Source organism: Pinus tabuliformis, chromosome 7, assembly GCF_031772625.1.
Source record: "Pinus tabuliformis cultivar Carrire ecotype Pingquan chromosome 7, CPIR1, whole genome shotgun sequence".
NCBI lineage: Eukaryota > Viridiplantae > Streptophyta > Pinopsida > Pinales > Pinaceae > Pinus > Pinus tabuliformis.
In genome coordinates this window covers 1,459,795,602-1,459,821,801 of record NC_142293.1, presented here as the reverse complement: position 1 = coordinate 1,459,821,801, position 26,200 = coordinate 1,459,795,602, and the positions used below count along the sequence as shown (strand labels likewise).

At 33.5% G+C, this 26,200-nt stretch overlaps 1 pseudogene; it reads right to left on the bottom strand.

Annotated features, from left to right (window-relative positions):
* Window positions 1–168: 168 nt before the first annotated feature.
* Window positions 169–25,047, bottom strand: LOC149253285 (protein trichome birefringence-like 11; annotated as a pseudogene).
* Window positions 25,048–26,200: the final 1,153 nt, after the last annotated feature.

The window sequence follows — 26,200 nt, the reverse complement described above, 5'->3', positions numbered from 1 at the left end:
AAGAATGCCCCCTGGATCATGGGGCATGTGTTAAGTAAAAGGAACTCTTATCAGTAGATATTTTTGTTGTTTATGAAATTAATTTAACAATCCACCTCCCATTTTGTGGGTTGCGGTACCAGGGAAACAAATTTTGCACCATCCAGAAATGTAGGTTACTCAATAATGTTATCCATTTTTAATTAATGTGCTCATATCTATTTCATATCCACTGGAAAGCAGGTAACCATAAAGAAGATGATTTCATGTATCCGAGACACCGGGTAGACACCAATGGTTGCAATCTTTCTTGTGGAGTGGATCTAATCCCTGCGCATTCCCGAAATAGTATAATGAGGAATGACCATCCTTTCTAAATTCAATCAAATATGTTATGTTTAATGATTGCACATTCTTCTTGCCATTGAGTTGTCTGATTGCTTCAAACATGATCTGGTTACATACTGGCTCCCATTGAAACCAAGTAGAAATAAACTCTATCCAAGTTTCCTTATGCCACTTCCCTCTAGTTTTCCAGGACCCTCCTATGAATTTTAAGATGTTTAAAGACACATATATGAGATTAAGCTTTTAAATACAAGTATACCCTTAAAAATATTCAAATCCTACCATTTAAGAGGAAAGCATGTTGCGATATTTGAGTCATGAGATTGTGACCAATTCAAAATAAAAATCACATAGAAGAATTGTTCTATTTTCTTTTCTCACATCTAGTACATAGATGTTTCATCCTATGAATTGAAAGCATTTGACATGGACTAGTGAGGCCAAAATTATTTGTAGTGAATAGGAGCATAGCTACGCAAAATAGATGGGCTTTCTCAGATTTGACATGTTGGAGAAACCATTCAACCCATGTCTTCATTACTCTCTAGAGTGTGGTTTCGACATCCATCTTCATGTCCACTGTATTTCCCTCTTGGAAATAACAACCCCTACAAAAAACTTTTGTCAAAAAATTACATTCCTTAAACTTACATGGTTTTTTTATCCTCAAAAATGAAATATCAAAAACCATACATACCCTTTAATTGTATTTCCATAGTTCCACCAGTGTCCTATGTTGAAGATGAGCACATCCCCATTAGACCAGAGATGTGAAGTATAATCTAGGGTGTCGACTATCAGCGTGGTTTATACCTCATGAGGAACTCCTCTAGGTGGGCAGCCCTGGAAAACTAGAAATGGTGCCCTGTAATACTCTATTGTACAATTGTAATCTACAAATCTGAAGGACAGAAATCCCTTGTGTTTCTTTATGGGATTTCCATTGACTTCATAAATCTGTTTCTTGTTCAGAATTGCTTCTACAAGCATGCAAATTAGAGACTCCCATTAGTTCCTCCCAGTGGAATCAACCACAAAAACCACATGTATGTTGTAGATCCTCTTCAAGAAACCGCTTATATTGAACCTGAAGTTCAATTCAAGCTGGACATTAAATCTATTTAATGAATGTTGAGAAGAATATAAGTTCAGAAAAATACAGAGACAAACAAATCAAAGTTTTCAAACTTATAACCACTCAACATTTATCAACATTGTATAATGGTGCTAAACCTTTTTTCCCATTGAGCATTTTATGAACAATTATCACATCAATGGAAATTGGTAAACTGGGTGAAAATTTATGAACGCACATGAACTCTCGATGAAAATGGAATCTAAAAAAACATCATATTATTTGCAAAATTCTATTGCTCTCAATGGGGTTGGAGTTTGATGATCAAGGTGGTGGGATGTGATGCCACCCACCAAGGTTCAATTCCCTTAGAGAAAGGAATAACCGTTGAGATCGGGTGCAAGTTCTGGGTGATTTCAATGGAATAGTGCACTCTATTCTAAAAGCTTAGCTAAACAAAAGCTAAACAGAAGATCCTTGTGTTCAGTGGTTTGTTGCACTTCGAAAACAAAAAGAATCATTTGTCCATAACTTCTAAAATCACCTATATCCCAGAAAGAAAAAAAATGATATTTTTACTTTGAGCTAGCAAAACTCAGAGCTCCAACCAACAAAGCATGGCTTGCTAAACATCCTGAAATCCCAAGAGAAGCTTAGTCAATCCTAAAATCCTTGGATTATCAAAATATTCACATTTTTCGTTCAGTGGGAAGGAAAATAACCACGTTATCACAGTGGAAGACAAAGCTTAGGGTTCAAATAAAACACCCACAATAGTTCGATGGCTTAGCAGGTCACACCAGTGACTTACAAATAAAAGGGCTACAGTAAGATTATTTCAATCTATAATTTCATTGAATTGGTAATTTTCGTAGAAATCAAACATGAGAAGGAAAGATTGTTATAATTGGTATTGGCCTAATAGGGTTTTATAAGCACTAGAGGTCTCTTAGGTGGATGAAAGTGGTCCACTATTGTGGGTTCAGTATTCAAGGAAAATGGCCATTGGTTCACTCTGTAAATCTATGTAACATGAATAAATAGAACAAATGGATATATGCCTTACCAATTTAATAGAGTCCCTATGGAGAGTGGATCCACGGACAATTTAATGTTCAGAAAAGGGTATTAGAGGGTGGTTGATACATTGTTGCATAGAAAACAATAATTTCATTTTTTTCCAAAATTACAATTTTTTTAAATTGCAATTTTGAAAGTTCATAAAAGCATAATGTTAAGACTTAGTTACTAGATTTTGAATTGGATTTTACACTAAGGCTAACTGCGAGAAGCTCTACACTGAGCAAGGTAGTCATCTATGGTCGTGAATTTTATAGGCAATGAAATTAACATGCTCAAATTCTTCGAGTCAGTTTCAACCACTGATGGGATCAATTGCTCGTGTCTGGAATACATTTCTCTAATGAAAAGCTTCATAGAAACAACTAGAGGTGTTGCAAGAATTACGAGCAAGAACCCACAAAAATGTGTGAGAGAACAATTATGTGATTTCTAGTGATGTTGCAGGCGAGAAAATAAACCGCCATGATGATTGTTATAACATTGAAAGTAGAGAAGCTTTGAGCTTCTTCTATTTCTTCTCTTTCATCGGTGGAACAACGATTAGGGTGTAGGAATATCATGGAAGTCATGCACACCATGCCCAGTGAGCATGAGCATAAAAGATGTGATGAAAATTAGCCTGACCATTTTCAAGAAGAGAAGCCTATCAGTTTAATTATTGAAATTATATTTTTATATAAATAAATATAATGTTTAAATCTTTTGAAATATTAATATTAAAATTACAATTAAAAATAAAAATAAAAGTAAAAATAAAAAAAAATTGCAAGGTGATAACTTTATAGTTAGTGCAACCAACATTGCCTCTCCAATGATCCTCGAGAGCAAGGGAGGTCAATTCAGCGTTAAATTCCATTCCGTGGATGTAAAGTTTTTTCTCTTCCATTGTAAACTTTTGTACAAAAAATCGGTCGTCTGGATGGCAAAAAGAACAGGCCAGTGTCATGGACTACAAAATTGGTTGTCAATAGGATAAAAAATTGGTGCTAAAAGGTGAGGACGAATTCTTTATTTGGTCTATAAATGTTACAATCATTTACCACGTGATGCTAAGTTCCAAGGGGAATCTCTTGATATATAATCGAATTGGCGGGCTACTCTGACAGAGTTTTGAGAATCCCCTGGATACACTCGTGTCGCAGCTTTTACCATATGGTGTTTTGGAGCTTAATATGTTTAGGAAATATAACGATAGGTGTTTATTAAATCAATCGAATTGGGTGTTATGATTTTTTTGGGGGGAATTTTGTGGATTTTAATTTTAAAATAAATATTTTAATCTATAATTAAATTTAATTATTTAAATTCATTGTTTTGGAAGAATTCGTACAATATTTAAATTATATAAAATTAATAATTAATGATTAATTCTTTTATCAACTTAGATGGAACATTTAATTTGAATTTTACAATTTTAACGATGATCAACATGACAAAAGTTTATTCAGCCTCACAATTTTAGTTATAATCATACAGTTTAGCTTACTCTAATTCCAGGAGGATCCAACAACTCAAACTATGGATTGTTATGCAAATTGTTCAAATCCCGATCAGAGAAAAATAGAACACAAAAATTCATGACAAAAACCTGAAGCAATCTTTGTCATCAACATAACTTGATTGTAGGTTATATTCGAGTCAATGGAAAGATAAGCACCCAAGGTCAACCATTGAATTTGAAATTGGACCCTCTGATCCAACGAACCCTGGCCCCGTATGGGGATGTTGTACGAGTTCTCTATCATGGTTTTCTCCAATTTCCAGAAGGCTTCCGATATATCATAATGGAGCTCAACACGAACATAAAGCTTTATTTGCATACCTCATTGAGATTGACAGTAGAAAATAATTTCTTCATCGATTTCTTCAATGGTATATTTCTCTTTCCCAACTACTGTGTCCCTTACGATATTGATGCAGCTATGAGGAATCAATTATTTTCAAGCAGGTATTTGTGTCTGCGTCAAGCAAGCTTGGATGAATGCAAGAGCCTCTGCGTGTCCAACTACTATTATGTAGCTACGTTTTATTGGCAATCTTCTAGATCTTGTTTGCGTTACGAAGAGATTTTATCCATGAGAATCATCTAGGATCAAACCTAGGTAGCGTTCATAAAGGTCATGGATGATTTAGCCTAGCCAATAGAAAAACTTGGAGGTATTGTTTCTAGAAGCAGGCACAGAACATCGTCCGCATCAGTTTGGGGGCTTTTCTGTTGTTTATAATAATTTTTTTTTTTCTCTTTTCCCTACTATGACACAAGCAAAGGATGAGAAAGGCAACAACGGATTGTTGAAGACACTAGAAATCTATTGGCATAGAAATATGTGGAGACCACAATCATGCAACATGGGGAAAGTTCACAACTGAGAATAAATGTCTTTCACACACCACGGGACATATGTCATCGCAGGACAAAAAGGGTAGATGAAGGTTGGGCTCACCATTTTCAAGAAGAGGCGCCTATCAGCGTAAATATAATTTTGTATATAAATGTATAATGAATGTTTGATATAATTTTATCAATAATAAAGTTGTGTATAAAATCATTCAAGCAATAAATCTCATTGACAATGACTTTTCGCATAGCTTGTGCCACATTAATAAGTTAATTGGACAAACACCATTACCATACCACATATGAACGTAACTACATGTTGTTGATAATATTTTTAATAATCATCTCATTGCAAAGTAGAGTGTTATTAATGTGTACATTAATAATTATCCTCTACTTGCATATATGTATATGCAATATAACTTATAGAAGAAGTCGTCTTTTTGGGACATTTTTTCTATTTAATTTTAACTAAAATCCAACAGAGATTTTTAAAAACTTAGGTTTAGGTTGTTTAATATGTAGAATTTGAGTGTCACGAGGGGGTTTCAGGGTGTTGAATCTATTTATGCATTCAAAAAAACATTTTAAATAACAAAAATCACATTCTTTATTGAAATTATTTTGTCAAATTTCAGTGAAAAAATCTATTCCATCCATAAGTTAGACTACGCATATATATAAACTAAGAATGCGTAAAAGTGCAAGCATGTCGCATTATATAATGCAATGGTCAATTTCCTTGCTATTTTAATTGTGAGTAGTTTTTAAGTGCGACTTTTTGAAAAGTTTTCCGATCTAATTTGTTTAGAATCTGGGAGGGATTCATTGAATCAAAAATTTTACTAGTGAATTCTTCACAATCGAAGTGTCCAAGGGGTTTTTGAAGGCTTGAAATGATATATCCAGTAAAAAATCTAGTTTAAACAACAAAAGTAAAGATTTGGACACAATTTGTTTTGCCGAATTCTGACCAAAAATCCGCCGAAAACTCCAGAAAGTTGCACTTAAAGACAACTTCCAATTGTAATTTTTATTAATATAAAGTTGTATTTTTTTTATTGTTTTTGACTCTAATTTTAACTATATTTAAACTAAGCCAGAGTAGGTACATTGTATCCCTTGTTAAAATTTGATAGCTAGTTCATATCTTTCCAAGTTTATTAATTAAACTAAGCAGCAGGGAACGCTAGCTATCTAGCCTTGTTGTGAGGGTGCGAGGGTGCTCTCTAAATTTGAAAATGATGTTGAATAGATTAGTTTAACTATTTGATGGTTTTTGTTTGTGGATTTTGTTTAAATTTATGAGAAAATTGTTGAAATTATAATTTTGAATTGTACTCAAGTATAATTTGAGCATTTTTGAAGAGTGAAAAAATATATATATTAAAATTATATTACAAATAATTTAAAAATACATTTTTTATAAAATTATATTATAAACAATAGAAAAAACAATTTTTTATTGAAAATTATATTTTCAAATGAAAAAAAAAAAGTAAAAATCAAATAACTAAATTGGGCATATAGACAAATATAGATCTCATTAAAACACAGTGAGCTGAGACCCCGAGATCATGTAAGAATTAAAACACAACCAACTCAGACCCCAAGATCATGTCAGATTGGAATATAATTTTCAAATTTAAAAAAAATAATATCAAATAGCTAAGTTGGGAAAATACAGAAATCTAGATCTCATTAAAACATAGCTAGTTGAGACCCCAAGCTCATGTAAGAATTAAAACACAGCAAGCTCAGACCTCGATATCATGTCATATTGCAATGTAATTAAGCACATCTTGTTGTAGAAACTCAAAAGAACAAATGCACATAAGTTTTCATAGCATTAGTGATATACGACCCACCAGAAAATGAGAAAACTCAAACAAGAGGCCATATATGAAAGCAATTCTTAAGGGTCGTGCACTAATCCAATCATTAGCTTAATGCATGGGCATGGTGATGTATACCATGGATGAAGCTTTTACATTCCCCGATTACTTCAGTGAATTTTCCGGTGTCTAGATTTCTGACGGATGTGACTTGCTAGTTGTAGATGGGACGACGACTAGTTGTTCGAGGGATGGGGAACAATGTTCAATTAAGCCAAGTTACTGTTGAATTAACTCACCCATCTAACCTTTTGGATCTCGATGACACCTCGACTCTCATCCATGTCAAGTAGTAACTGGAGCGTGCCCTGTTGAGCAGAGAGCAGGAGTGTAATTCGTTGTGAACGAAAATTTAGTACCAACATAAAAGATTCGTAGAGGGCGTGAGTGGAAATTTCTTGTGTTAGTCTATCCAATACTTCGCACGCCCAAGTCACAAGTAATTTTCTCACAAACTAACCATTAAGAAAAGCTTCCATTTTTTATGTGGTCATGCCTGCTTATTTGTGCAAGACCTTGAGAGTTAGTAAACAATAAACACTAAATAACAAAGTATTAAGATCACATTGTTTTATGTGCATACATTTAAGGTTGTCGCTTAATTCATATTTTTATATTGTTGTTCGCATGGTTTTCCATATCCCATGCAGAATACTCGAATGGTTTGCCATATTAATGATGATAAATTAGTAATGTAGTGTAACCATTGGCATATTTTCTTGGTATTTTTATTGGTTCAATTTTTCTAGAAATCAAACAATATTTTTTTTGAAAATGTGTAAATTATTATTATTTTTAATTTTTTTGGTGCAATAAATTAACACACAGGGCCAAATTAATGAACATTGGTATTTATTTACAGAACGAACTTTCAATAATCCAATATAGGTGTTTCGAACTCATTATGCATCAGAATTTGGGAGAAGTTGAATTATTGGATAAAATAACCACATTCAAAAATCTTAATTGAAAACTTTATTGCCTCTCGAAAAGGTTAAACCTTACCAATAATCTATTTCTTTGTCCCTATATGTATTTCAACTCTTGTATATTCTAATTGTTGTGTATGTATTACAAACTCCTCAATTCTACCCTTCTTGCTCCTCAAGATTTTGTTTATTGTCACCCATATCAAAGCCATTTTTACTAGTTTTACTTGCCATCCTTCAAATTTGGGAACCGGGAAACTCTTCATGAAAACAATTTCAGGGTCATACATGGCACGGTCTTATTTTTATAATGTCTCAGTAATTACAAAAAGAAAAGAAACAACAAATTATACATAGTGATGAAAGTATTAACAAGGTGTATTTCCATATTGGAGTACATATAAGTTAAAAAAAAAAATATTGAAGTCGAGGTTTACCATGATCACAGTCAGTTGAATTGTATTGCATTCTAAAATTGCAATTCCTAGTAATATTACGATAAGTATAATTGTTACAGTTGCCAAGTTGTCATAATAATTGTCCATAACTACATTTCTCACCTTCAATAATATTATTCTTTTACATATGTAAATGTGTATCTAAATCATTTGCATTAATAGAAACTAAAACTATAGAAAGAAGGGTTTACCATGAATATTTTCATATTTATAAATGGTTTAAACTTTCCTTTGTTGTACTTATATATTTTTTTAGTAAGTCGTGGGACATAATGTCCTGTATAAACAAACAAATTAAGAATTTTTAACATGAATTTTATATTTGAAAACATAGGGAATTTTGAATTATTGTTCCCAATTATCTCAGATAAATACAATAAAAATTTTGTGTTTTCCACTGGCACTTTAAAATTCTGTCATCCACTTTAATTTGATGATTAAAGACTAAGGTAGACAACATTTTACAATAATTAAATTTGTATTATTTCAAGATTTTACATTTTAATTCAGAATTTCAAGATTTTTGTCTATTGTCACCCATATCAAAGCCATGCCCCGCTCCTAATTTAAAGTGACTCCTCACTTGCATAGCTCTCGCCAGTAAAATACAATTTCATGTTTATACTGAGGAAACCTTTCAAACTAGTTGATTGGAAAAGGAGGAAAATATATAATTATGATCAATGTATTTTTGCAATAACTTTATATAACTAAGTAGATGGATAAAAATACCAGTTCGTTTGTCTCCAGTGTCTTTTAAATTTGAGCTCGTGTTTGTATAAGAATATCCCACTCCAGCAAGAGACTCCAGAAAAAGTAAATTGGCCACTGCTAATTTTTTAATTTACCCAAACGAATGGTTATGTGAACGAACAATATAACAAGGTGAAGATTATATATTTAATTTTGAAATATTCCTAAAATCTATTATCAAAAAATTAATATTTCTAATACTCATCATTCCATAGTACTCATCATTCCAAAAAGTGGGTCAATTTCCTAACATGATTTCAATAACTTACATTTATTTCATGTGAAAGGATTCAAGTGCAGACCGACGCTTCTCTTATTTAATCAAAATGGGCCTATCTCTTTCGATTCTCCATAGGCTATTGATGAGCATCTTGGACCTACAATTAAACAATATTATAATTATTATTGTCATACTTTAATAACTCATGTTATGTTTGCATGCTAATCATTTTTGGATCACTTGGAGATAAAAAAAATAAAAAAAATTATACATAGCTCATGAAACAACATGGTTTATTCTTTAAATTTCCATTGTAAATAATAGGAACAACATGGCTCATTTATGATTAACAAGAAAGAAATAGATATGAATATTGATTCTTATTTGAAAGTGTTTTTATGATGGTTTTAACATCACTATTGTTTACATGTTCATTTATAAGGGACACAAGATATGCTTTGGGAAACCCTTTTGGGAGAAAACCCACCTGGAAGGTGAGGTTGCTTCACTCTCTTTCTCTGTCTATAAATTTGTTGCAAGTACAAAGAAGTTAGTCTTGTGGCTCGTAGGCTGCTACAGTGCACAAACCCTCCCTGTGTTCTCTACCTCCTATCCCTCTTGGCTACCTTTGCTTAGTTATGAAACAAAATGTTCTCGAAAGGATGGAATGCCTCTTCCTCCTAGTGGCCCGATTATAAGATAACCTGATAGCCTACTAATGGTTAAGTTTGACTACATCAACTCTTAACGAGAGTTACAATATAGACTCTTCTAGATTCTTTTAAATCACAAACACCTGGCTAGTCCCTTTTCTATGAATAATGGGGGTTGACGTGGCATCCTCCCGAATTATAGGTGTGAAAACTAGAAGGTCAACTTCTAAGTGGCATAACCTTTGCATACAGACTCTGATTGATGTGCTTCTTGCGTCATTGGAAATATTTGTGTGTAGAATAGCATAGAAAAGTTTGGGGCTAAAGTGACAAAGTTTTAAACCCCAAAAAATTTTGTTTGATGCCTCAAAACTCTCCTAGAATGTTTCAGACACTGTTTCGCCAAAAGGGATCTCGCCAGTAAAAACAGTCGCATGAGCTGATTCCTCCACTTTTTCCACTTCGAATGCATCGAGATGGATGAAAAACAATATAATGATCCAATCTAGATCATTTATATTGTTATAATTTTATCATATTTTTACATTTAATTCTATTTGAGTCACATACTTATATCTATGTATAATCTAATGTTCATAGTAATGAATATACATCTCCCAAAAGACCTTTTAACATATATGTTGGTGGACGTGATAATCAACGTGTGTGTGAGGTTATTTTGTTGTTATCTATTTTTTTGCATAATTTTCATTTGCGTGCATACACTAATTACAGTTAAATTTACAAATATAGAGTTTTAATAAAACTGTAATAGTGTAGAAATTCAGAATTTTAATATATTATTATCATATATGTTGTGACGAACTGTCTAGCGGAATATCCATGACAATTTACGAATCAATAAATAAATATAAACTTATTTTGCAATATGACATTAGATGTGAAGATGGTTGTAGCATTTGAACCATTTCATTTCCATCTTTCTTAAGACTTTGACCATCTTGTGGGGTTTTCATTGATTCCACTGGTTCTAAAGGCAACACCTGCAGACTTTGACCATCTTGTGGGGTTTTCATTGATTGCACTGGTTCCAAAGGCAACACCTGCACCATAAATAAGAAACAACATATAGATTTAAAAAAATTAAATATATATAATCAAAACAAATCAAAGATAACAATATAAAATATAGAACATCCATTTCTCATCCCATCGTTATAGTAAAACATACCAATTTATATATTAATGCTTTTGTGGAATAAGTTATATGGATTAAAAAATTACTGGCCCAATAACCCCTTGAAATCTTGGTGAGCGTCATAATGGTTGGTAGCTGGAAGTTTGTTGTATATCCAAGTCTATGGATCTATATTTAGAAACCAAACTATGTGGAGATCTCTCCAGGGAATTTTGGTGATTAGGCTATGCATATCAATAACAATGGAAAATTAGTATACAATTTATAATAAAAGTAAATACAATTTAATGTTAAAATGTCTTGAAAAGTAATACATGCAAAAAAATGCACTGAACTATGTAGTCATTGTTATTATTAGTTTCATCAAGTTTTAATATATGGGTATGACCATCTAATCCTTCTTCCCCTACATCATCAGTGACCTTCATCCTTACTTTCCGTTTTAAAACATTATCTATGCACTTCATTGTGGCATACGTCTACGAGGTAGAATTCGATCCCAACAATGAATTTTTTCACAATAAATTTATATTATTGAAAAGCATATGCACATAAATACCAATAAATACTTACAACTAAAACAATTTCTACATTGACAAATGTTTTATATGCTTGTTGGCGTGCACGACATAACCTTGCATCTAAATCATATTGTATTTTTTCATTTTTCATTTTAACTACACTTGTTGATTTGGCAACGCATTTAGCATTTGCATCTCTTACCCAACATCTTTGACATGGAGGAATTGGAGGGATATTGTGTATGATAACACGATGGTGATTAAGGCCAGATAATTTATATTGAATCAAGATCCCAACACAATCATCAACAAGACAAGTGAACACTTGCTTGGTGCCTTTGATAGCTACATCCCATTCATGTCTATTTTCCTCCATTTTCTAAATTCCTTGGGTGAAAATGTGAAGTTGGGTTACAATTTTTATGTTTAGAAATTCATTTTACAATAAAAAGAAACTTGTCAGAAATTTTAGCTTTCTATTACTTATTGGAAATTTTTTATTCACATTTGATATGTCAACTTAGTAATTCTTTACTGTGTGTTTTTTAAAAACCAAGGGATTCATAAAAATTCATGTTTTTTGGCACTAGTGTATTCTTTGTTAACCTGGCGTTTTTGAAAAAAAAAAAGTGTTGCAACAATCTAGACAGACTCTACTTTGATATTGTTATATTTACGAAACCAACTAATGCACATCATAATTACTAGAATTTTTTGAATTGAACCAATACGAAAAACTGCAGATTTTGAAGATGTTTAGCATGGTGTCAAGTTTCTCAACATATTAGTTAAAAACTAAAAATCTAAAAATTAGCAGAAATTTATGGGGACTTCTTGCATAAATTGAATTATATTGGGGTCCATGCTCATAGAGAAAAAAAAGTTAGATTGTTGGTCCATTCCATTTTGATTCCTCTGTTGTCATGGCACGGGACCTTTGATGACATACTGAACAGATAGCCACTCGAGAGTTGCTCGATATGTGGACTCCACCTATGTCGTTGAGAGATGAGAATACATTCTGGCTCATTCCACTATTCTAAATGATAGGATGAATACTCTCCCTTTTGCAAATATCAATTCAAATGTCTCTCTCCATCCAAAATCCCCTCCTCTAAGAAGCAATCCAATTACACTCTCCACCTCGCCACTAAACAATCACTCCTCTCAACCTTCCCCCAATAATAACATTCTAACGATCCCTTGCCCCACACCCTCTATTACATCCCTCATCTCTAACAACATCCATAGCTTTATCTCAAACCCCCAAACTATACCCCCAATTACACTTCGTAACCCAATCATCAAATCTTCCTCATCAATCATACATAAGCCCCTATCAGCACCCTCAAACACAATACCATGCCCCCCCCCCCCCCCCCCCCCCATATAGTGAATCTTGAAAGGAAATATGTGTCCCCAATAATGACTTAATCACCTGTTGATCAATTTTTCTCTTCCCCTATCAAATTTGGGGTTCCCTCTGGTTGAACATTCTCCCCTTTCTCAGAAGACGCGGAGCTAGAAGTCCTAGTTCGGGAGACGCGATTCTCTCTAGAACCACTAACAATTAAAAAATCTTTCTTTGATTTGGATGACTCCCATCCCTATTGTGCTTCCCATAAAAATGTCACCATTCGATGGAAGAAAGGTTCCAAACTCAAAAAAATATCAAACTACACCATTGCCCCATTCAATCTATTGGAACAATTTCAACAGTCTCTAGTCAACATTGCATAAATCAGTGCCCCTTCATCCTCCCAAACTGACTGGGATCTTATTACCCGAAAAATTCGGGTCCTTGAGCAAATCCCCCCGAACATGACCATAATGTCACTGAATGTTAGGGGTCTGGGGTCATAGCAAAAATGAAGATCCCTGAGAAGACGATTCCTAAAAATCCTAATTGGCATTCACAATATTGAATTGTTCTACTACAAGAAACAATGAATAGCAAAGATAGGATGTGGGGATACTTACTGCAGGATTGTCCAAATTGGAATATATGTGCAATCACTGCAACTAGATTATCTAGGTGAATGGAAACAATGTGAAATCCAGAAACCTAGAAATTTAAGGCTTTCAACACAATAGTGGGTTTACTCATCATGAGGGGTTGAAGAGGATCCAAAATCCGCTTCAAATCATTAATATATATGCACCCTACTCAAATAGAAAGGTGTTATGGAACAACACGAATCACAATGGTTTCCTTGAGCTCAACTCATTGATGCTAGTTGGGGATTTCAACTTCACTAATTCTTCAGAAATATGGGTTTCCCACTATAGGCCTGACTCTTTGGGGACATTCTTCAAGAAATTATTCAATCAGAAAAGCCTCCAAGACATCAAACCAAGCCCTATTGGACCCACATGGAAAAATTGGCAATGGGGCCCATAAGGAATTGCAAAACAACTTCACTGATTCTATGTACAATAATTGACTGTCAAAAAATTATAGGAATTGAATTTGACAATCCTCTAAATCAAAATCTCAAATCATTTTCCCATTTTGCTAAAATGATCTTGGGGGACAACAACCAAAAACTCCACCTTTCAAATTTAAGCACTTATGGCTGAAGGAGTCGGACTTCATCGTCCTTGTCCAAACCTTATGGCAGACACCTTTTGGAGACCATGGCTCCTAGAAAATGGATAAGATCAATTTTAAATTGAGAGCTCTAAAAGAAAGGTTCAGACTATGGGCTCAGAAGAAGAAAAGGGATCTAACTAGAGAGTTAATCTAGATTTAACATCAGGTTAAAAAACTGGAGGACACTTCTAACCTATCTTACTTCTCTGAACCCATAAAACAAGAGGTCCTACAACTAGAGATTCGCAGATCATAAATCTTGATAAGACATAGTGAAGAAATGCAACAAAATAGTCATATTATGCGGGTCGAGGAAGGAGATAAGAACAACAAGTTTTTCCATAAACAAATCAAAATGAGGCAACAAAGAAACTCTATATGGAGAATCAAATCAGAATCAAGTGAACAAATTTCAACACAGTAGGAAATCAAAAGGGAGGCAATGAGACACTTTTGCAACATATTCTGCTCCCAGGAACAAGTCCCACTAAACAAGCAGCGGGAACATGCGACCTATTTCCTTTTTCACCTAGCATGGGGGACATTAGGAAAATGGACCACCCCATTACACAAGATGAAGTTCTTTCAATCTTAAAATAAATTTCCCAAGGAAAATGTCCGTGTCCAAATGGCTAGACAATGCAACTGTTCATTCATTTTCAAGAAATCATGATTATTGATCTCACTGAGATGGTGGAGGAATCACGTAGCCTTGGTTTAGTCTCCAATGCTACAAACACTATGTTCATCACCCTGATCCCGAAGGTCCCTCACTCTAGCACCTTCTCTGATTATCGCCCCTTCTCTTTGTGCAACACTATCTACAAACTGATCTTGAAAACCATCGCAAACCGACTCAATTTGTTTTTGTCAAAACATATTTATGCTTAATAGTTTGGCTTCCTATAGCATCGACATATCCATGATGTTGTAGTAATCGCACAGGAATGAATTCATTCTATCAAGACCTACCATCTAGACTCCTACCTCATGAATATTGATCTTTCCAAGGCTTTTGACTGTGCCGATTGAGAACTACTCTAAATGATCCTACAAAAAAATTGTCTTGGGTTCACTATGATAAATTGGATAAAAGCACGCATTAAGACTACCTTCCTTGCAATAATAATAAATGACTCACCCACATATTTTTTCACAATCTCCATAGGACTCAGACAAGGCTGCAATTTGTCTCCTTTAATGTTCCTCATCATTATTGATGGTTTGTCTAGAAAACTAGCTCATGCTCATGATAATGGTCTCATATATGGATCCAGAATCATTAATAGGGTCTCCCTATACCATCTAATGTTTGTGGACGAACTAATTACAATTGGAAAATCAGACTCTTTTGAATGGAAGGTTCTCTTCAATACCCTCTCTGATTTTGGACTCACCTTGAGCCTTCTCATGAACCAATTAAAGTCCAATCTGATCTCGAGTGAACCTGATGCAGACCGAACCAAGGAGATTGGCAATATCTTCGAGGGTAAAAGTCACTCATTTGGATAATGGTTTTACTTACTTGGGCTTCTTTCTAAAGCCAGATGGATATAAAAGCAAGGATTGGGATTGGCTTCTTAACAGAATTGGTAAGCGACTAAAAAAGTGGTCTCATCGTTGGATCTCTTTTGGAGAGCATCTCATTCTTATCAAGTTTGTACTACACAACATTCCCAGCTACTGGATGCACATATTCAGACCTCCAAAAGGAGTTTTTTGTAATCTCAACGCCAGCATCTCAAGTTTCACATGGGTTGGGACACAACCAAAACGCAAATTTCATATTTCCAATTTAGAGATCCTCAACCTTACGATCATAAAAGGTTGTTGGGGACTCTTAAGCAAAACCTCTTTCAACTTGGCTTTGTTTCTTAAAAACCTTTGGAGAGTATTATTGCAATGATGGTCTATGGAAACAAATTATCAAGTCAAAATACCTCTAGAACAAAGATCTCATCGAATGGCTTCGTGTTGGTTCCCTGCACCCTCCCAACTACTCGATTTCATGGTGCAACCTCCTACTCACTAATCACTAGTTTTTTGGGAACCTAAAATGAGATGTTGGTATGGGATCCACTCCAAAGATTGGCTTGGACCCCCTCTCAGGCTTAACATGTCCACATATATTATCCCCTGCTCTCATTATTTTTTTTGCAAAATCAAGGCCTTTTGTGATGAATGAAATAGAAAATGAATATCTCTCCTCTCCTACAACTACACATTGGAAAGACATACATAGCTATAAATTTTAGTCCCTCTGATTCGAGAATGGTCAACATACATTTCAAATCTTAAACTCTCTCGGATTGTGCTATCCACAAAGGCAAACAAGTTTATCTAGTTCAGTGGCTTAGAACAGAGAAAGTTAATCATAAATGAAGCATATCAGATAATCTTCCAACCTTCAAGGAATATATCACTCCTCTCTTCATTGGCTCAGTGTTGGAAATGGAATTTTTCTCTCAAAAACAAGTGTTTCTCCTGGTTGGTGGCACACAACTAGATTATAACCCAGGAAATACTCTGCAAGAGAGGCTACCGGGGCCCGAGAATATGATTCATTTTCTTATCGGTTGGAGAGGACATCAACCACCTCTTCCTCCATTTCCCATTTTCTATCTGGACACATGCACTACAACTTACAAACTCCCCTACAGACTGGGACTCCTTTGACATTGTCTCTTGTCTTGGCAGTTGGACTCTGGATCACCCTCAACACAAAATGCTAGCCTTCTTTGTCATCTGATGGATTTGGCGCTCTAGAAATTCTCTCATCTTTAAGCATATGAATCCCGACATCTTGAAAATTAGTTGTAAAATATTCTCTTTCTATCTTCATTACTCTCCATTTAAGTCATCAGTCTCTAAATATCCCTCTCCTCCTCAAAACATCTGGCCCTCTTACCTATTCGACTTCTTTGACGGGGCCTCCTCTTTTGACATTTGTGGTTGTGGCATGGCCATCCATTTAGGACCTGTGAGTTTCTATAGGTTTCACTGGCACTGTGGAATTGGAACTAATAAGTGTGTTGAATTACTAGCTCTTTGGACGGGCCTACACTGCGCTTCTTGACTTGACATTAGAATTTATATAGTTTTTGGAGACTCCAAATCTATCATCAACTAGGCAAACGACCGAGGCTCCCTAGACTCTCCTAATCTCAACACCCGAAAATGCATAATCAAAACCCTGCTCATGGAGTTCCACTCTATCTCCATAACACACATTTATTGGAGTGAAAATGGTGAAGTGGATTGCCTCTCCAAAGAAGGATGCAACTCGAACACTTCTAAGATAAAATTCAAGTTTTTTGCCTCTGGAACTTATCATAGGTCGGGGTATATTTTGATCTAACTTCTGGCATTTTATTGTACAGCTTGCACTCTGTTCCCTTTCTGTGCAAAATACCTCTATTTTATGATCATTGTAACCAGACAACTCTCTACAGTTTTCATCTCTCTATAATGTATCCTATTACATATTAGAGATCAAATGCATTAGATACAGTGCTTGGTTGTTGATTTATCTTTCACAAGAAATCAGTGAGATTTCCTCTCCGTTAATGTACTTTCTCTTATTATCAATAGAAAGCATTTTTTTAAAATAAAATATTAATATGAAAGAAAATCAACAATCATTACATTATTTAAAAACTAATTTTAATAATTGAAAATTAATTACAATAATAAAATAAATTAGATAATATTTAGTTTGATTTAAATAATCTAATATTCATTTATTAATTTTTTTTTTTTTGTATATCTTCGATTTACTAGCTATCCTTTTATAAATTTTGAATTAAATTATTTGATGTTTTTTCTCTCCTAATTTTTCATACATTTTATTTTGAATTTTTTGTTTTTTTTTTCAAACCTAATTAAAATTGTCTTGCCACCAAATTAGAATTGTCCTATATAAATTGGTTTGCCTTAAAAAAACAAAATTTAAAGCTATATTGTTTTAGGAAAATTTAATATAAGGTTATTTCTAAAACTATGATTTAGTTAGTGTATGCGATCTTTATTTTGTACATGATAGTATTTTTCTTTCATTTAAATCTTTTGGAGTTGATATTGATCATAGATTTAACTTCACTTATAGTATTGGAAAAAAATAATGGAAGATGGAAAACTTAGTTTTCTCTTATAAAACAACTTAGTTTTGTCATAATTACTTGCATAATAACTTACTTATGGCTTATGAAGATCGATAAAAGATCAAGATATAAAATCTTACGATTATCTTTTTATTGTGGCAATTTAATAAGGATGAATTGTTAGATATTTAAAGATGACATGTTCGATATCTAAAGATGATGTGCTTGATACTTACGGATAACTTGTTTGATATTTGCATGATATGGTTGTGTTAATTGTTAATTGTTGCATTAACAATTAAGGCAAAATAAGTACATCAATAAATTTGAAATATACAAAAAAAAATTAACAATAATAAATTAAAAAAGTATTTATAATAAAAGTTGGACCAATTCAATTTGATTTTGTGTTAAGATAGTTTGTGTTACGAGTGACAAAACTTTCTAGAGCAACCCATTTTGTTTCTTATCACAATTACAACACTCACCATTATATTTATCCTCAAGTTCAAAAGAAAAAAATCAAATAAATTCTAGAGCTACCACTTACCATGCATGTTTTGTGTTTTTACATGTGTACATTTTCTTTGGTGCACTCTCACTATGCATGCATATTTATTTTTTGTATTCTCACCATACATACTTTTTGTGCTCTTATTCTCTTATTCCCACCATAGATAAATAAAGGAATTGTTAAAATATATATAAAACAAAAAGAAAAAGAAAAAGAAATAAAAATAAATGAATATATATATAGATATATATATATATATATATATCTTAAATTATATTGGAGCAACTTACAAAATAAAGTTTCGTCCTTAAATGCTAGTATTGAAATGGTAAGGCTCAAACCTTTATCGATTTTTGCAAATTTTATTATAAGCCATGTATATTGTACTTCAGAACTTTAGTCATCTTTTTTATAAATTCAAAATTAAAATAAATCTAAATTTACACACACACACACATATATACACTTCATGTACATGAGACATCTATTTTTATCACTAAGCAAAGTTCCATGGTAATGATATGTTAGTCCATGCATGCAACATCGAGTAAGATATAAATATATAAGTAACTTGTAGATTTGATAATTTCTAAATAAAAATAAATAAATCCATTCTCACTACATTTATCAAAAGTAATGTAACATTTATAGAATATAACATCAAATCCACATCATGAATTTAAAAGTCAATTAAGACATTGTTATATACACAAGTCCAAATTCATGTATTTTTATTCAAAATTGGTTCAACTATAAATTTTGCTTTTCTGCAAAATGGATCTTCATTACCAACATGGATAATGAAAGTTCTGCCAATATAGATGACATAATGGAAAAATGGCATCATCATTGATCTAGAAAATGGGTCTACAAGTCACTCTTGCCACTCTTAGCACTCCCAAGTGCATTTCCAAATTGAAATTGCTGCAAAAATTACATTATAGAAAATATCATGGGTTTCCTTATTTTGGCTATGAACTCAATAATCATCGTTACTCTTTTCATCAGGCACACAATCTTCATTTGAGATTTGGTTAATTCGACACTTGAATGAATTCAATTGTTCCTCAACTTTTCTGGGTCGTACAAAACCAACTTCTTTTAAATGTTGCATATGATTGTAATATAATACAACCTTTGTTAACAACACATAAATTAACCAATCAACCCGTCTATGGCATGCATTGTTCTTCTCACTTAGGTACATTTCCTTGATATACCAGTGGTAGGATTTAATTGCATTGTTTGTATCTTGATTGGAGCGTGGAAAATTTATGTACGCTTTTGCTCACATATTTGTAGAAAGAAATTTATTAGCTATGCATTAACAACCATACATATGACATGAAAAATAGAGTCATTAAAACCACTTACAAGAAACTTGCATATTTTGTTGTTGACTAACCAAGTGGTTTTAAAATATTCCAAAAACTCTTTATGTTCACTAAATTCTTAAAACAAATTTTCAAATGTCTTTCTTACAAATTCATCATTTTGACATGTGCGCATAACTTCTCTTAAAGCACAAAAAATGCAGATTTGGTTTTCCCTTACTTGGACTTTATTTCTAACATTCTCCAACCATGCACGACAAACATGCCACACACATAATAATATTATACACCTGATTGAAGACCTGGAATAACATAAATTTTAGAGAGAATATACATTAATAATATTTTTTCTCTTATAAAAAGAATAAACACATCATCTTAATGGTTCAATTTCAGCAGTAGAATCATCTATCATGAAGGCTTGAACATGCCAATTTGGCCGCTCTTTCTTTCCAATGACAAGTTTGGTCGACATCCATTTCGAAATATTAGTTATAGTATTGTGCAATGATATCACCCAAGCTATTGAATAAAGCTCAAAAGGAGGAAATAAAAAATAATAACTTATTCATGAGTAGAAAGGTTAAATTTCTTCTCTATATGATAAGCTAGAGGCAATTTTATATTGACAATGTCACTCAGGCTAAGAGACGACAGGGGGATAAAGCATTGGGATTGATCTTTCTTTCTATGCTTGGGTGATTGTTATGCCATCACTTCAACAAGTTATAAATGAACCCATCCACCTAATTTAGTGAATGAATAACATTGACCCCAACTCAACAAACATAATATATTTTCTTCTCAACCATCCAATTAACATTCAACTGCTTTATACAATGAATGGGAGGAACGAGATCAAGCCCATCAACTAATTTTTTGAGGTCAAAGAAGCCTTCTAGTGAAATGATAAAGGTCAAAGAAGGCACAACCAATAAGATTTTTCGTCAAGTGCATAAATGTGAGGGAACAACAGTTAAATCTAGCCAAGTAGTCTTAAGAGGGATTGATCTCTCATCACTTTTGATTGAGTGAGAAGTTCCCAACGGGGGGGGGGCCTTATTTTTAACCTATCCAACTAACCATATTAGTTAACATCTATTGGAGAAAAGAGAAAAAAAAATTAAAAAGACCCACACAATACCATCCATATTTGCCTATTTTATTAAAACAACAATAAGTTGAAGCATCCTTCATTTAAAAACAATTGCAATCAAGATAGTAATAAGAACTCAAAATATTTTGAAGAGAATGATTACCTCAATGCTAGGGTTGTCAATGAAGAGGGGAGAATATCAATTATGTAGTTGGTCATTTGTGGTTTGCTAACAACAATAGACCCCTTTATCACACTCAATTGTTGTTATTCTTGTGTCATAGCTCTAGAACAAATCAATGCAATGGACCAATGAGAATGGCGGGTTTTAAATAATAAAGAAGGCAGAGAGAAAAGAAGAAAATAGAAAGACGCTCAATAAAGTTTTGGTTAAAAAAAAATTCAAATAATATTACATGTTTTATATGGCTTATTCATTGGCTACCCACCACCCACAAATACCTAATTAAATACTAACCACTAAAAACACTAAAAAATTTTACCATACAACATATATTTTCCTATATTATTCCTTTTTAATTAGTCCTTATAAATAAACATTATAATACCATTAAAAATGTAAATTTCAAAAGCATCAAAATTATTTATTATAACCATAAAATCTATAACCTCATTTTTCTTTCTATACAAGGACAAACATCATTTAGAATCCTCCTTAGAGGACCAACAAATACCAACCAAAGTTACGGACAACCCAATAAAACACAATACCATCTTTGAAAATGGTTGACTTGAAACAAAAAAACCTTATTGGTCCTAGTCTTCGCCTAAGACCAATACAATAAGCTAGCTTGCGTTAATATTGAAAAAAAAAATATTGTTATTGTCCCTTTTTCCATTATTTTTATCTAAGCTATTTCTTTTAAATGCAACTTATTTTTTTAGCAAAGGGGATACTTCCTTTAGTTACTTCAAATGCAATGTAATTCATTTTCCACAAAGGTTGAATAATACATTGTGCGAGGGATATATACCCTACAAAACTATGGATTGGTGAAAATTGTAAGGGATGGATTGAACTCCTTATAAACCATTTTTCTAATAGTTTTCCTTTGGAGATAGAGTTTTTTACTCAAATTTCTCTAATGGATGGAAGGTTAAAATCAATTCATGGGCCCTCTAACTCATAGCTCAGTTCACTAAATGAATTGAAAAATTTGAATAATGGAGCTAAACAATCCTCCAACATATTGTTCATTGGCATATATTATGGAAACAATTTACAAATCTCTACCACTCAAATAAAAAAGTTTGAGGAAGCTACCAATTCTTACATATTGGGATCTCTATTTCAACTGCTTGGATGTGGACAAGACAAATTCCATCTAACTTAGGTGATTTAAAAACGGAGGCACTTCAATTTCCATATGATATATAATAAACATATAGAGTTCACCTTAATCTTTGGAGTTCGAAAATGTAGTAGCCATGTTTGTTGTTCACTCGGTTTTTACAGATCCTCTGTGCCAAACTCCTTAGATTTGGCCGATGCTTTATGCTTTTGCGAGTAATTTAACTATACAATATTCGATTATAATGGATCCTATTGACTATCTACTCACTCACATTTATGCAAATTCTAACTTTAATTTTATAAAGAACCCTTGATGAAGCGTTGTTAAAATGAGAAACTAACTTTGCCTTACTTGATCAAGCTAAACCTTAAACTAGATCTAGTTGCTTAGGTTTTCATATGGAACATGGTAACTAAGCCCACAATGCCCCTTTTCCTTCTACCGCAAGACAACTACTCACACAATGCCCCTTATCTACACTCAAATGTTGCCATTCTTATGTCATAACTTTGAAACAAATCAATGCATGTACCAGTAAGGTGGGTTTTTAGTAGTGAAAATGGCAAAGAAAAAGAAAGCTCCAAGTAAAATTTTGAATAATAATAGGTATTTCAACACAAATTGGGAGGTGGAAGCAAAAAGCACATCACATAATATTATATATTTTATATCCCTTATGCATTCCCTACCCACCTTCTCACTCACAAATACCTATATAGATGCTAACTAAAAACACTACATTTTTAACATACAATAAATATTTTCCTATATTTTTCCTTTTGAATTACTTCTTTCTAAATAAACAAAAAAAGAAAAATTGAGTAATAATGAGTGTTCCCACACAAATTGGAAGGTAGAAGAAAAAAACACATTAAAGGCCAATTGTAAGAATTCAATCAACCACTATTTTTAGAGGCCCAACTCATCTCGGGTCCGACGATGACCAACCAACTTGCCGACCCAATAAGACATACATAATAGCATCTTTGAAAATTGTTGACTCAAAACGAAACACCCTACCAAATTGTTTTGGTATTGGCCTAGAACTAATCCAGTAAGCTAGCTCAGCAATCATGGTCTCCCATGAAGATTGGCTCAAAATTTGTGGTGTCAAGTTACGATTGAAAAATGTCTTGTTATCTTGTTATTGTCCTATTGTCATTTTTTTTAACATTATTTTTATCTAAGAGATTCTTTTGAAATGTAACTATATTTTGTCAAAAAAGTAAACAAAAAAATATTTCCTTAAGTTAATTTGTATGTAATGTACTCCATTAACTACAAAGGCTGAATACATTATATGAGGGATATGTTGGATTATCGTGTGAATCTCACTCCTTATAAACCATTTTTCTAGCTGCTTACCTTCCCAGATCGGTTTATTGCCTCAAGTTGCTCTAATGGACTGAAGGCTAAAATCAATTCATGGGTTCTCTGCCTCATATCTTGGTTCACTAAATGAATTGAAAATATTGAATATTGGAGCAAAACAATCCTCTAGCAGCTTCTTCCATTGACCTAATCAATTTGCCAATCTTTATCACTCAAACAACAAATTTTCAAGGCTTAATTCTACAGATCTAGGAAGCTACCAATTCTTTCATATTTGGATCTCTATTTCAACTCCTTGGATGTTGAGAAGATAAATTCCATCTGATTTGGATGATCTATTGATTTACTACTAAAAATGAAAAAAAAGGCACTTCCAATTTGTGTTTGATATATAACCAAACTATAGAATGCACCCTAATTTTGGTAGTTGCTTTTTTTTATCCAATGCTTTGTTGTTCACCCGTTTTTTTTGGAAATCCATTGTACCAATTTCCCTAGATTTTGCTGACACTTTATGCTTTTGCGAGTAATTAACAATGAATCCTATGAGCTGCTTATAAATATACGTTGTTGAGAAGGTCCTACGATGGGCAAAGTATAGTTTCTACAGAGAATAGAATACTCTAGAAGCGCAGGATCTGGTAGCATTCACCAGGGACTTCCAAATATAGAAATTGTATATTCAAATGGCAATTCAACACATGTTTGAGTTACAATGGCCGTATGACTATTTCTGCAGTTTTTAAAGAGCAGAAATACAATTTCATATGAAAGTGAGTGCTTAGATTTTCGAATCAAACATAATAACTGGGACCCCAATATGCCCATTTTTCCTTGTGAGGCAAGTCAAATACTCACACAATTGGTGACTTATATACATTAATATTACATAGTTTGCATAAATAATGGTTCCTTCATAGATTTTCACAAGACCATGGTGGTTCAACAAAATATTCAGTCAACCACTATTTTTGAAACTCCCAAGTCAGCAACGACAAAGATTTTAAATGACCATTCATCCTACCTGCCATTCAGTGGTTTTTTTCTTAATCTCTAGAAAAAAGTGTAAACATGGTAGATAAACAATTTTTTTTTTTTAATCTGTATAAAGAAGTGTAAACATGGGTAGATAAACACATACTGTTGTGTTTTTTTCTTTTCAATTCCACCCATTCCATTCACAGCTTTATACTGTGCAGTTTCCAATATTTTGGCCTCCACTAACTGTACAACGATAATAAATATCTAATACACAAAAGGCTGATAGAACAACTAATTTTCCTATGAGAAAACACTCTAGGTTTCCTTACCTGAATCCCAATGTCCTTGGTACAAATCGCCACGGCGCCATGGATTTCAAAAATGGAACGGTGAAGATTCTTTACTTTGAAACCTGTAAAAGTCACTCACTTGGATGATGGTTTCACTTACTTGGGCTTCTTCCTAAAGCCGAATGGCTACAAAAGAAAGGATTGGAATTGGCTTCTTAACAAAATTGGTAAGTGACTAAAACAGTGGTCTCACCATTGGATCTCTTTGGGAGGGCATCTCATTCTTATCAAGTTTGTACTACACAACATTCCCATCTACTGGATGCACATATTCAGACTTCCCAAAGGAGTTTCTTGTAATCTCAATGCTAGTATCTCAAGTTTCATATGGGTTGGCACACAACCAAAACGCAAAGTTCATCTTGCCAATATAGAGATCCTCAATGTTACAGTCTAAAAAGGCTGTTGGGGACTCACGGACATAACCTCTTTCAACTTGCCTTTTCTTCTTAAAAACCTTTGGAGAATAGTGTGCAATTATGGTCTATGGAACCAAATTATGAAGTCAAAATACCTCTTGTTACACAAAATATTGTCACCATGACTATTTGCAGTCAATATGGGTCTATCATCATTCATATTATCCTCCTTAGCAAGTCTCAAACCTCAGCTCTTCATGTCAAGCTTTGAAAATGAGAGAAAGACCTTAAAAATCAATAAAGCTCTAGTTCCGCACTTTCTCTCACTATTGCCTGCGGTCCTGCACCCCTTGTTCATGTTACCTGTGGACCTGTCCGCTCTGTCTCTAAAGGAGTGGATGCGGACCCCTGTGAAAGTAAAAAAGGCACAAGTTTATTCTTAAAAACTCACTTGTGGTTAATTCTGGATGATTCTAGAAGGAATCTTGACGTGGATGGTTCGCTCCTAGGTGGTTCATGCATCCCAAAACTGAAGGAGCTAATCCCTTGATGAGAGGAGCTTATCCCTTTGAAGCAAGGCTTTATCCCTTTGAAGGTGAACCTAGTAACTTCCCTCCATTGCACTATAAATTAAGGCATTGGGCTGGTTGCTAGGGAGGTTAGAATCTGAACACTTTTTAGGGTAAATGTTGTTGGAATTGAGACTTCCTAATTAAGCTTGAGAGGAGAGATTACATACCTTTTGGCTTCATTGGGAAGAGAGTGAAACTTGTCAAAGTAGAGGAGATTCTTGCTGGACCCTAGGAGGAGCTTG